Source organism: Cervus canadensis, chromosome 5 (genome assembly GCF_019320065.1).
Source record: "Cervus canadensis isolate Bull #8, Minnesota chromosome 5, ASM1932006v1, whole genome shotgun sequence".
Taxonomy (NCBI): Eukaryota; Metazoa; Chordata; class Mammalia; order Artiodactyla; family Cervidae; genus Cervus; species Cervus canadensis.
In genome coordinates this window covers 70,771,063-70,784,428 of record NC_057390.1, presented here as the reverse complement: position 1 = coordinate 70,784,428, position 13,366 = coordinate 70,771,063, and the positions used below count along the sequence as shown (strand labels likewise).

The 13,366-nt window shown below is 35.8% G+C and overlaps 1 protein-coding gene across 12 annotated transcripts in view; it reads left to right on the top strand.

The window, feature by feature from the left end:
* NCOA1 (nuclear receptor coactivator 1) overlaps positions 1-13,366 on the top strand; it is a 203,635-nt gene that overhangs the window by 88,846 nt on the left and 101,423 nt on the right. For all 12 annotated transcript variants that reach the window (XM_043469211.1, XM_043469212.1, XM_043469219.1 and 9 more), the window contains one exon: positions 12,703-12,864. The gene's annotated coding sequence lies outside the window, so the exon portion shown is untranslated. The remainder of the gene's footprint in view (positions 1-12,702; positions 12,865-13,366) is intronic.

Here is a 13,366-nt window from a genome sequence, read left to right as displayed (position 1 = left end):
ATGGCTGTAACTAAGGGTCTGGTAAGGATGTAACGACTGTTTCTGAGTTCATAGTGTCCTTCGATCCAAGGAATACTTGTTACCTACATTTATTAAGTAGTTAGGTCAAAAAACTTAATAAGTATGTATGTGCTAGCAACTTAGCAGCTGTTTGAAAATACACATGATTCAAAGAAGTAATATTTTAATTTTATCCTTAAATAACCACAGTTGCTTACTAATAGGACGTGTGCATCTGAGAGTACTGCATAACTTCTCACATCTTGGGCTTAGCTTGGGCACTGTGACCCTCATTTCCTGTTCCATGTTGATTTCCACATGGTGCTTGCTTTTTATCACAGCACGTACCATAAACTCAGATTCACAACAAAAAGAGGTCGTCAGAAGGAATGCAGTGTGATTTACTGTTGCAACTGTGAAGCAATACGTGATATCTGACAGATGTGTGTTGCTGTTACCCTCAAAGGGCTTGTGATTGTTTTGTCAGGTTCAAAATAATTCTTGAAACTGGACATTATGGTCTCTCTGCTCTCAACTTCTGGTTTTCCTCTTATCTTTATTCATTTTCTTTCTTTCTTTTCTTTCTTTTCCTTTTCTGTTACTTGATCTTCTGGCTGTAACTGCCCCCTTCTTTAAATATGGGAATGTTTCCAGAGTAATCCATTCTCTTCTCTTAATACTTTTTCTTGGTTGTCTCATCTATTCTATTATTATCAATATGTCATTAATTCTGAAGATCTTTATATCCCACTACTTTGGAAGTCAGCTAGACAGATCTACTTGGATGTCATATTCATAATTAATGTGTACATAACTGAAAATTCATTAGCTTCTCTCTCAGACGTCTGTTATCTCCTGTAAACTCAGTCTTGGCTAAATGTCTTTAATATACACTTAGACTCCCATTATAGGACACTTGGTGTTTGTAGGACTTATTTAGAGAATATAATCCTGAATGAAAGTAAAGTTTTAGCCGGAGAGATGCCTCATCATAGCATTGTTTTTAATAGCAAAAAGTTGGAACTAATCTAAAGTCCCACCCTCTGCTTAAAAACTCACACACATACACACACACACACAAGAATATTTTACAGACAGTGTAGAAGAATATTTAATAACATGAGAAGTTGTGTGTATAAAAATTCAGTGGACTTCCATGTTAGTCCAGTGGTTAAGAATCTGCCTGCCAACACAGGGTGCACAGGTTTGATTCCTGCTCAGGGAAGATTCCACATGCCATGGGGCAACTAAGCCTGTGTGCCTCAACTACTGAAGTCTATAAGTCCTTGCTCTGCAACAAGAGATGCCATCACAATGAGAAATCTGATTACCACAACTAGAGTAGCCCCTGCTGCTGCAACTAGAGAAAGCCTGCATGCAGTAACCAAGATCCAGCACGGCCGAAAATAAATAAAATTAATAATAAAGAAAATTATGTCAATTTAGTGAATAAAGATGCTCTTAATATGTGCACTGATCATTAAAAACAAAACTATAAAGAATTACATGTGTAGTCTGTATTTGTAGAAGACTATATATACAAATGTTTGCATTAATTCTAGATGAAACAGTTGTGGGTGGTTTTTATTTTATTCTTTTTATTTATATTTTCTGGACTTGTACAGAAAACATGAATTATTTTCATAATTCGTACATGCTGACAATTGGGGCTCTCTTTTTCATTTCCTCTTGTTGGTTTAGTCCAATGTCTCATTCAACCCCACTGTTGCTGCATTGGTTCAACTGCTCAATGTATCAGAGCTAGTCTATCACAACAGCCCCATTCACTCTGTTGCTCAGCTGCCAGAACTGTCTTCCTGGACATCTTAGTTGGTTGGGTTCTTCCTTTGCTTAACCTTTCCAGTTTAGGTAACTAAATGTTACATCTCCAAACCCATCAGGAGTAGAGTGAGTTTTGAATGTTTTCCCATGTTATTGTCTGAAGGCCTTCAGCCTACTGGAATTTGACCAACTCCAAGATGGCATATAACATTTTCTTTTAACCCTAACCAAGTCACTTCTGACCAGAGAGCAGATAGTCATGCCAGATTGGGGTTGGAGGAAGAGAGAAAGAAAGGGAAACAGTGGGAGGGAAAATAAAAATTGAACTCAGGTGTTTGGAAATCTTTGCTCTTTGCTCACCCCTTACGTTCTGCCTCTGCAACCTGTCGCACTTTTTCCTTGCTTGGTGGACTTTTGTTTGTTTGTTTGTTTTCTATTGGAGGGACAATTTATTGGTTTTCTTGAGTATTTAGTCAGTAAGAACAAATAGCCAAATAAAGAAAATCCATCCATTTTAGTGCCAATTATTATATCAGCAAATCCTATTAGGAGTATTTATTGAAGCATGTCATGCTAATAGTCCCAGAGTGTAATTATACTTGCAGATTTTTCTGGCTTTCAGGGAGTCTCTAACATGTTCCAGATGGTTAAATAGGAAAGAGTAGACATTTTGTACTGTCTTTTCAATTATGATTAGGAATTTGATGTTACTTACTACTTATATTGCATTATTGCTTTTGTTAGATCTAAACATGAGAGGAATTTAAACAAAATGTGTTTTTTTTAAAAACTCTTCTACTGTGGTCAACAGTTAACAGGACCTTTCATAGATTCTTTTCCCTCATTAAATTGTTTAATTAATTTAAGCATCATTAAAATGAGATAATTACATTATAAGTAGTCATTTCTTTTTGAATGTAATCCTTAATTTATTCTTGGAAAGCATTCACTTGGGTTTGTTTTAGACTTAAAATTACATGGTGAACTTTCTTTAAAGAATTTACATGAGACCGAAATAGAATTATTTTCCAAACTTTCAAAGGTTCTTTGACCTTTTTCACAAACTAATATGACCCTGGATTCGGAGTCATTTGTGACATATACTTAAATTTTGCCAATAATGATAGTGATGACTTTCATTTGTCTGTTCATACTCTCTTGTCTGCCATTAATGTACTATCTAGCTTCTCTCATTTGAAAGGCAGTTTACCAAAGATTAGGCATATAGCCTTTGATTTTGGAATAGAAATATTGATGGATCGTAGGGATCCAGACCCATAATCCTTGACTTCATTATGGCCTTACATTAACCAGTTTGCTAACTGGTTAGATGACCTGAAGAAATATGTTGTTTTTTTAATAAGAAATAGATTACTCTGTCATTCAGTTTAACTGCCTATGTTTTCATAATATAATTGTTGTGTGGTGGGGGAACAAATTGTTCTTCCTTAGACTACCATTCTCTGTCTTTGGAGCTCTTTTCAAGAGTTCTTGCAAAGTAGAAAACAAGAAACATAAAAAATGTAATGCCAACATTATTTTTTTGGTGATGAATAAAACCAAGCCATTCCTAAAGATTTTATTTGAGTGAAAGGGATAGTTTACTCTCTATCATCCAGAGAGACTTAACTTCCTCTCAGTTGTTTTTAAATATCTTTGTTCCTTCTCAGACTTTCCTGTTTATCATTAAGTTACTGCATCTTCATCTCTTCTTGATCTCTCTCCCAAATGCTTCCATTTTAGTAGAGTTGCTCTTTAGGAAAGAACTAAACTGTTGTAGTTTAGGTGTTACATTTCATTTTTAGCTCTTTGAATATGGACTCTCTCCAAACCCTGGTGTTTTCTCTTGCAGTATGACCAAAACAGAGAGGTTGCAAATTATGTTGCAGAATGATGCCACGGAAATAGGCATTCTCCAGTTAGTAGAGACTAATCTAACAGTTTTACTACTTTCATCATTCTTGCCTCCCTGTGTTCTCACCACCAAACCTTTGCCTAATCCCTTAGGTTAATAATCTAGTTTGTCCCCCTTATGCCATTCATACTCCTCTTGAATTTGTTTAGAAAGATTTGTAATGTCCTTTGATCAGTTTAATGATCCTCATTCTCTTTGAGCTTTCAACTTCACTGCCATTCTTGAATTAGAACAGATTCATTAATTCCACAAATTAAACTTCTAAAATGTTGTATACCTACTCTGTGCCAGTTTAAAAATGTACACCTGGTGTTTTACAGTCTAGTGAGGAAGGTAAATGGTATACATAATTACACAAACAAATATGTAAAAAATGTATTTTTTTAATTCTTTGAAGAAAAAGTTGAAACTGTCATGGAGGGCTGATTTTGATTACTGGGGTAAGATAAATTGAATTGGAGTTAAAGCTTGAACAATGCATAAGGAATTGAGCAGGTGAAGAAAACAGGAGGGATTATTCACAGCAGAGATTGTATTGTAGTAAAGGCCGTGGAATGGGGAAAAAAGACTGGGGAATGGAGAGGAAGTGAAGGACAGATTAGTGTGGCTCTAGTGTAGCGTGCTATGTGTTATGAGTTTTGGGTTTTGTCATATGTGAGATAAAACTTCATGGAAAGAGTCTAAGCAGGAATAGGGTGTCAGATTTGTATGTCTGTTGCTTGATGATTTATTTTTGAAATAGACTAGATGGAGCTTGATGAGTAACATACATAGGGTATGAGAGTGAAAAAGATTTCAAGGATGAAAAATGAGATTCTGGTAGCAATTCTTTTGAAAATAGCGTGTATCGAAAACATGTATTTATAAGAATTATTAGTATTAAAATCCACTGGTATAGGCTTTTCAGTATTTATCTCTTTAATGTGAGTATAAAAGTAGATGTAAAAGTTGTTAATATTTTAGATTTAGTAGTTGATATGCAGACTGTTTAAATGCACAGTTTTGGTTTTAAGGTGTTTTCGGCCTTTTTTAAGGGGAGCAAGTAATCAAAATTAACATATGTTAAGATATGATCCCTGGGGAGAAGGAAATGGCAAGCCACTCCAGTATTATTGCCTGGAGATCACGGACAGAAGAGCCTGGTGGGCCACAGTCCATGGGATCACAGAAAGAGTTGAACAAGACTTAACGACTAAACAACAGCAACATTGAATGTTTAGTCTCCGAACAACTGTTGAGCAGGTACAGATGTCATCCCGGTTTCTGTAGTTGAGGAAACTGATGCGTGGAGAGGTCAAGGTCTCAAAGCTGGTGACAGTGGAGTGGGCGCCAGAGCCCATACGTGATGATGCTTCACTGTTACTGTTCGTTTCCAAGGCAAACCATTCAACATCACGGTAATCCAGGTCTATGCCCCAGCCAGTAATGCTGAAGAAGTTGAAGTTGAACAGTTCTATGAAGACCTACAAGACCTTTTAGAACTAACACCTAAAAAAGATGCCCTTTTCATTACATAGGGGACTGGAATGCAAAAGTAGGAAGTCAAGAAATACCTGGTGTAACAGGCAAATTTGGCCTTGGAGTACAGAATGAAGCAGGGCAAAGGCTAATAGAGTTTTGCCAAGAGAACACACTGGTCATAGCAAACACCCTTTTCCAACAACACAAGAGAAGACTCTACACATAGACATCACCAGATAATCAACACCAAAATCAGATTGATTATCTTCTTTGCAGCCAAAGATGGAGAAGCTCTGTACAGTCAGCAAAAAACAGGACAGGGAGCTGACTGTGGCTCAGATCATGAACTCCTTATTGCCAAATTCAGACTTAAATTGACCAAAGTAGGGAAAACCACTCGACCATCCAGGTATGACCTAAATCAAATCTATTACGATTATATATTGGAAGTGAGAAATAGATTTAAAGGACTAGATCTGAAAGAGTGCCTGATGAACTATGGACAGAGGTTTGTGACATTGTACAGGAGACAGGGAGCAAGCCCATCCCCAAAAAAAGAAATGCAAAAAAGCAAAATGGTTGTCTGAGGAGGCCTTACAAAAAGCTGAGAAAAGAAGAGAAGCAAAAAGGAAAGATATGCCCATTTGAATGCAGAGTTCCACAGAATAGCAAGGAGAGATAAGAGACTTCCTCAGTGATCAATGCAAAGGAATAGAGGAAAACAATTGAATAGGAAAGCCTAGAGATCTCTTCTAGAAAATTAGAGATACCAAGGCAACATTTCATGCAAAGATGGGCTCAATAAAGGACAGAAATGGTATGGACCTAACAGAAGCAGAAGATATTAAGAAGAGGTGGCAAGAATACACAGAAGAACTGTACAAAAAAGATCTTCATGATCCAGATAATCACGATGGTGTGATCACCTACCTAGAGCCAGACATCCTGGAATGTGAAGTCAAATGGACCTTAGGAAGCATCACTAAAAACAAAGCTAGTGGAGGTGATGGAATTCCAGTTAAGCTATTTCAAATCCTGAAAGATGATGCTGTGAAAGTGCTGCACTCAATATGTCAGCAAATTTGGAAAACTCAGCAGTGGCCACAGGACTGGAAAAGGTCAGTTTTCATTCCAGTCCATAAGAAAAGGAATGCCAAAGAATGCTCAAACTATCCCACAGTTGCTCTCAACTCACATGCTAGTAAATTAGTAATGCTCAAAATTCTTTAAGCCAGGCTTCAGCAATATGTGAACTGAGAATTTCCAGATGTTCAAGCTGGATTTACAAAAGGCAGAGGAACCAGAGATCAAATTGCCAACATCCGCTGGATCATCGAAAAAGCAAGAGAGTTCCAGAAAAACATCTATTTCTGCTTTATTGACTATGCCAAAACCTTTGATTGTGTGGATCAAAATAAACTGTAGAAAATTCTTAAAGAGATGGGAATACCAGACCACCTGACCTGCCTCTTGATAAATCTGTATGCAGGTCAGGAAGCAACCGTTAGAACCGGACATGGAACATCAGACTGGTTCCAAATAGGAAAAGGAGTATGTCAAGGCTATATATTGTCACCCTGCTTATTTAACTTCTATGCAGAGTACATTATGAGAAACGCTGGGCTGGAGGAAGCAGAAGCTGGAATCAAGATTGCCGGGAAAATGACAATGACACCAGATGACACCACCCTTATGGCAGAAAGTGAAGAAGAACTAAAGAGCCTCTTGATGAAAGTGAAAGAGGAGAGTGAAAAAGTTGGCTTAAGGCTCAACATTCAGAAAACTAAGATCATGGCATCTGGTCCAATCACTTCATGGCAAATAGATGGGGAAACAGTGGCAGACTTTATTTTTTGGGGGGCTCCTAAATCACTGCAGATGGTGACTTCAGCCATGAAATTTAAAGATGCTTACTCCTTGGAAGGAAAGTTATGACCAATCTAGACAGCATATTAAAATGTAGAGATATTACTTTGCCGACAAAGGTCTGGCTAGTCAAAGCTATAGTGTTTCCAGTAGTCATGTATGGATGTGAGAGTTGTACTATAAAGAAAGCTGAGCGCAGAAGAATTGATGCTTTTGAACTGTGGTGTTGGAGAAGACTCTGGAGAGTACCATGGACTGCAAGAAGATCCAACCAGTCCGTCCTAAAGGAAATCAGTCCTGAGTGTTCATTGGAAGGACTGACGTTGAAGCTGAAACTCCAATACTTTGTCCACCTGATGTGAAGAACTGACTCATTGGAAGTGACCCTGATGCTGGGAAAGATTGAGGGTGGGAGGAGAAGGGAATGACAGAGGATGAGATGGTTGGATGGCATCACTGACTCAATGGACATGAGTTTGGGTAAACTCCATGAGTTAGTGATGGACAGGGAGGCCTGGTGTGCTGCAGTCCATGGGGTTGCAAAGAGTCAAACATGACTGAGCAACTGAACTGGACTGAACTGAACTACCTGAATTTTCAGAAAGGACTGTGGTTGCCTGTAGGCAGATGTGAATAGCTAGATCTTGGTCAATTTATTTCACTAGTGTTAGGTTTTAGTGTGTCAATATACTAGGCTTTGCTAACCCATGCTGTTATTTATGTGCGCCTGGGTTATTCTTATTTTTTGCTCTCATAATCATTGCTAACATGAATATTTTTCTTCACGTCTCTGTTGCACATGTGTATGAAAAATTTCCCTGAGGTCATTCTCTGTAGTGCTGATTCACTGTAGAATACTTGCCATTTACCAAGATTTGTTTCCCAGCTCTGTCCCTTTGGAACTCTTGTTTATCAAAAAACGACATTTTAACTATCTTTCCAACATAATGCAATTTTATCTTCTAACAATACTTATGAATTTACCCAGATTTTTAAGACACCCCAAAAATTGTGTGAAGAAATAAGTACTTTTCTGGAGAGAAATGGCAAGATTTTCATAAAAGCATTTTGTAATCATAAGAACAATGAAGTCACTCTTCTAAAAATTGAAGATTAACAAGAAAAAATAAGCAAATATTATCATTCTATTAAGAAGAACAGTTCTATTTTTAAAGTCTTGATTTTCTTTTAGACCTTCTCTTCACAGTGTTAATAAGAAATGACAACTATATACTGTAGAGAAGTCAAATAAATAAACTTTATAGACATTTTAAAACTATTATGGATGACTTGATTTCACATTTCATTTAGATTGTTTTTGGTTTGGAGAGTATGACTTTTGTGTCATCACTAATAGGAAAGTTGGTGGCATCATTTTTTTCTTCATTCTTTCACAAAAATCTTTAGATCCATCCCAAGGAAAAAAACTTATTTCTTCACACAGTTTTTTAGGTGCCATTTTACTTCTTAAAATTTATTCCGGGTAGAATTAATAAGAAAACAGAAGTAACTTTGGAATCTTGACTACATGTAACCAAAATAATTTATAATTGCCACTAATGTTAATGGTTTATTTATAACAACCTATTATTGGATGACAGCATAGCCAAACTAAGCTATTAATCCCAGTACACTGGGAGTTTTGGCTAACATTATCCCTTTCTCTCCTCATCAAAAAGTATATCATAAGGAAGAAAAGTAACTTTATGATAACGACAACCTTCAATCTGCACTAATTTTTTTAAAGTACCTTATAAACATTGTAATTTTAATATATATAGTGTACAGTTTAAGCATGTATATTTTAAAGCATAAAACATCAGTGTATATTGTTTATGGATGGATAGAAAAAGTTTGACCAGAACATATATATTAAATTTATGCCAGTGATTATCTCTATCAAAAGGAAGGGAAGTAGTCTTTGTATGAGTGTGGGGACTTCTGATTTATTGATAATACTTCATTTTTTTTAAAAGAAAGATACATCAAAAATGTTTACTGTCATTACTTCTCGGTGGTAGATCCATAGATACTCCTTTGTTCTGTTTCTCTCTGTATTTAAAAATTCTGGCCCTGTACCTCTGCCTAACTCCAGAGTAACAAAGGAAGGCTGTTTTATAGATTTCCTTTTTTACTCTTTCTATATATTAAGTGCATTATAGGTACTTTTCTGTCACCTTTGTTTCCTCATGTGGTTATTAAATCGGATTGAATTTAACAGGTTAAACTGAATAATTTATTAAACGAAATTAAAGGAATTGTGGTGCTGCACTAGCCAGTACTTGTGGCAGAAGCAGATAATGAAGACAGAAAGGGCTTACCCGTAAGGAGAGAATTGGAACAAGTAATGGGAAGCCTCCAGGCATGAGGGTCTATAAGGAATTTGTACCATCTATATCAGATCTCCTGTTTTGGGCTCCTGGGGGTGAGAAAAGACTTAAAATACTGAGCTCTGCATAGCACAGATAATACATAATGAATACTAGAGAGAGATGTTTTAAGAACAGTAAGCTTATTAATTTCATAATAACAAACATCAGATCATCAGCACTACTCTTTTTCTCCCTATTCATTCATATTCCGCCTGTCTTTTTTAGTTCTCAGTGTATTACCTATCTCTTGGTTTTCATATTTTTTGCTTCTCATTGTCTACATATCTTTTTGGAGTATGGATTTATCGCGTGCTTTTCTGTCTTCATGCAGTCGCTGAGTGAGTATGCTCAGCCTCCCTTCTCAGCATTGTTTCTGTATTCCCTCACATGTTTGGCCATGAGTCATCAGTACCCTCAGTCATTAGCAGGATCCATCTGGCTTCAGTTCCTGCCTGGTTTTAAAAAAGTACCTGTAAAAACTCGCAGGTTTTATGAAAGACAGTGGCATTATTTCACAAAGATTTTATCTGCAGTGTTAACTACACAAATGATTTTTGAGAAGTGCTCTTCTTTGAAAGGCAGAAAATGACAGAACCTGGGTTTGTGGTTGACTAGATGAAAAAATGCCGTCTTGCTATATTCGATTACTACTTTACGCAGATTTACCTAGGGAAATTCAAAGATACATTGCTTCAAAGATGAAAGAACACAAAGTAGTAATCATGAGGAATCTTATCATCCAGGAAATATTTTATAGCAGTGCCGATTACAATTACAAATAAGCCAGATATATACAGTGAGAAGAATGCAACTAACTATAATGTAAATTCAACTAACCTAACTATAAATTCCTTTCTTTAATAGTTTAACCTATGTCAGTGTGAAGAGCCAGTCCAGGTTTCTTTGCATTTTCAAATTGTGCGTCTAAATCAAGGAAAGAAGGAAAAAATTCTTGAAAATATGAAAAGCACTTAGTTTAATTTAGAGGGACTATAAGAGGTAAGCACTTTTGGATCCAGTCATAGAATCATCCAATTTTCAAACATTAGATAGACATTCCACTTTAATCTGGAATTCATCATTGGGGGAAATCGTGATTAAGAGAAAATATAGTCTTTATTTAAAGAGCAAAAGCCTCAAGCATTTAAAACCCACATTATAAATATATAATAAAACAAAAATAGATTTATATTCTTTGATCATAAAATGCACTAGATATGCAAAAAGTAAGCAACTAATTTTATTTTTGAGTATATGAATTAATTTGGAGGAGAATTTACATCTTAATGCTATTGAGTCTTAGTGAACCCCCGAAAAAGGACATACTCAGTTTTACCTCAGTTCAGTTCAGTTGCTCAGTCATGTCCGACTCTTTGCGACCCCACGAATCGCAGCATGCCAGGCCTCCCTTTCTAGTCTCACCTCAGGTATTAATAATTTTTTTTATCTTTTCAAAACATCAGCTTTTGGTTTTAAATTTTTTTCAGTTGTCCAGTCTTCATATTTGGTATTGTTTTGACTTCAAGTTCACCAACATATTTTTGTGCCATCACAAATCTACTGTTAAGCTTGTCCAGTGAATTGAAAATTTTCAATGTTGAGCTAGTTCTTCAATGTCCATTTACTTCTGTTTTATAGTTTCCATTTGCTTCCAGTATTTCCCATCTGTTAACTTATTATAACATCTTGAACATACTCATAATAACTGCTTTAACATCCTTATCAGCTAATTTCAACTGATTATTTTATGACAGATTTCTATTGATCCCCCCCTTTTGTTACCCTGATTTTGAATTTCAATTTCTAGCTTCTTTGCATGTTTAGTAAATTTTTATTCTGTACTGGATGTTGTGGATACTATTGTGGATTGTTATTTTTTTCTGAAGAGTATTGATTTTTGTTCTAGTTGACAACTAAATTACTGGCTAGTAAATGCACACTTACTGAACAATCCAGTTGCAATTCTGGATGTTTATCCTAGAAGAATGAAAACCTATATTCACACAAAAACCTGTACACAAATATTTACAGCAGCTTTATTCATAACAGCCCCAAATTGAAAACAGTCCAAATGTACCTCAACAGTGAATGGTGAAAAAGAAACTGTGGTACCTTCAAACCATGGAGCAATAAAAAGCAACAATCAGTTTTTATATGCAACAAGTTGGATGGATCTCAAGGGCATTATACTGAGTGAAAAAGGCATTACAAAATATTTCCATACTTGATTCAATTTTTGTAATATTCTCAAAGTGACAAAATTATAGAAATGGAGGCAGATAAGTGGTTACTCAGGAGTTAAGAAAAAGGGAGTGAGGAGTGTGTGATTATAAACAGCAAAAGGGAATCTCAGTTGTGGTATGGTTATATGGAGCTACTTGGAGTCTCCCTGTGCATGAGCAATTAATTCAAAGGCTCAACCAAGGATTTGAGGAACATTTGTATACAGATTTAAGGTACCCTGCCCCCTTGCTCTGCTGCCTTCTTACCATGATTTTCTCCTCTTGTTATCTTGCATTCTGTCAGCTCTGAACTACATTCTCCAATGCTTCAAGCCAAGAGACAGTGGCCCTTAGGCCTAGCCTCCCTGTAGTACTTAGGGGTATACTGGGAAGAGTTCTCTATGAGTATAGATCTTATTCAGTACGATTCCTTACTTTCACTTATCAGATTTCCTGCATTTCTGCCTGCTTTTGGTCACTTTTCTGTGTCTTTGAGTAAATTTTATTTTGTCCAGAGTTTTTTGTCCATTGTTATCTGTAGGCAAGTTAGTCCAATACAGGATCATTCATCCTTAATGGAAACAAGTCAATGAAATTTATTTTTAGGTATTACGAATATAAAAAGTTTGTACACTTTTTCAATAAAAAAATTTGAAAGTAAAATACCATAGTAACTTTAATATATAATGGGAAGTGTTACAGAAATGAAAGAATTAAATGCAAACTGAAAACATTAAAAATCAGAATTTATAGGTAGAAAGAAAGATAAACTTGCAAATGCAGCCAGAAAAAAATTTTTTAAAAGACGTATAAATGGGCCTCTCAGAACAGTAAGGGCAGAATGCAATTATGTATTACTTAAGCAGCAGTCTTAAATAGGAATATATATTTAGTTACCAGAAGGATTTCAGTTGTGAAATCAGATATTCATCCATTGTCTTTTGGAAGTATTTTTCCATTTGGCCTGAAAAGTTGTGTCTTTTTTTTTTCAACTTTGCATTCTGACTTTTATTATTTCATAGAAAATAAAATAATGATCTAACCTCCCTTCTGCTTTTGTTTTTTTGCTTCTCCTTTGTTTTAGTTGTTTGCATAACTGGCCTTAAATGAGGTAAGAGTGAAGAGACTTACCTAGAGCCATCTCTGGAAAAGAGTATTCCCCCATTCCACTGGAAACTACCCCACGGAGCACCATATTTGACCATATCTGTTTTGAGGACTCATTATGAACAAAGAAGTCTCCCAGGTAGGAACTGTAACTCTGTTTTAAAGAACTTTGTTTCGTGGAACGAGACAGACACTGCCATTTTTGTCACTTAATTTTTGTCTGTATGACTATAACTTAATTTTTTAAAAGCTGTTGCCTTTTTGCTAGCTTACTATAAGCTGTGCACATGCAAGTAAATATCAGATGCTTATTTGTTGCTTAAGGACAGCTGTCCTCAGCAAGACTGATTGTAACCTTTATTTTTTTTAGTGCCAATGTATTTTTCACAAGTTAGAACAATGTGAAACTGATTTTTGGAAGACATGTACAGTGTATCTACAGTTACCCCATGTCCTTTTAAGATAACTGGAATCATCTAGTTTTACAGATCTACAAGGAAATGTTGAGGGTATTTGAGGGTATTTTTGCCAAATTGTTTTAATAAGATAGCTACTATAAATGTGTTTCATGTGCTGACTATTTTTCCTAGAGTATTTTCACAAGGCAAATGCATTTGTATTTATTTCTTATGTTAAAAAAT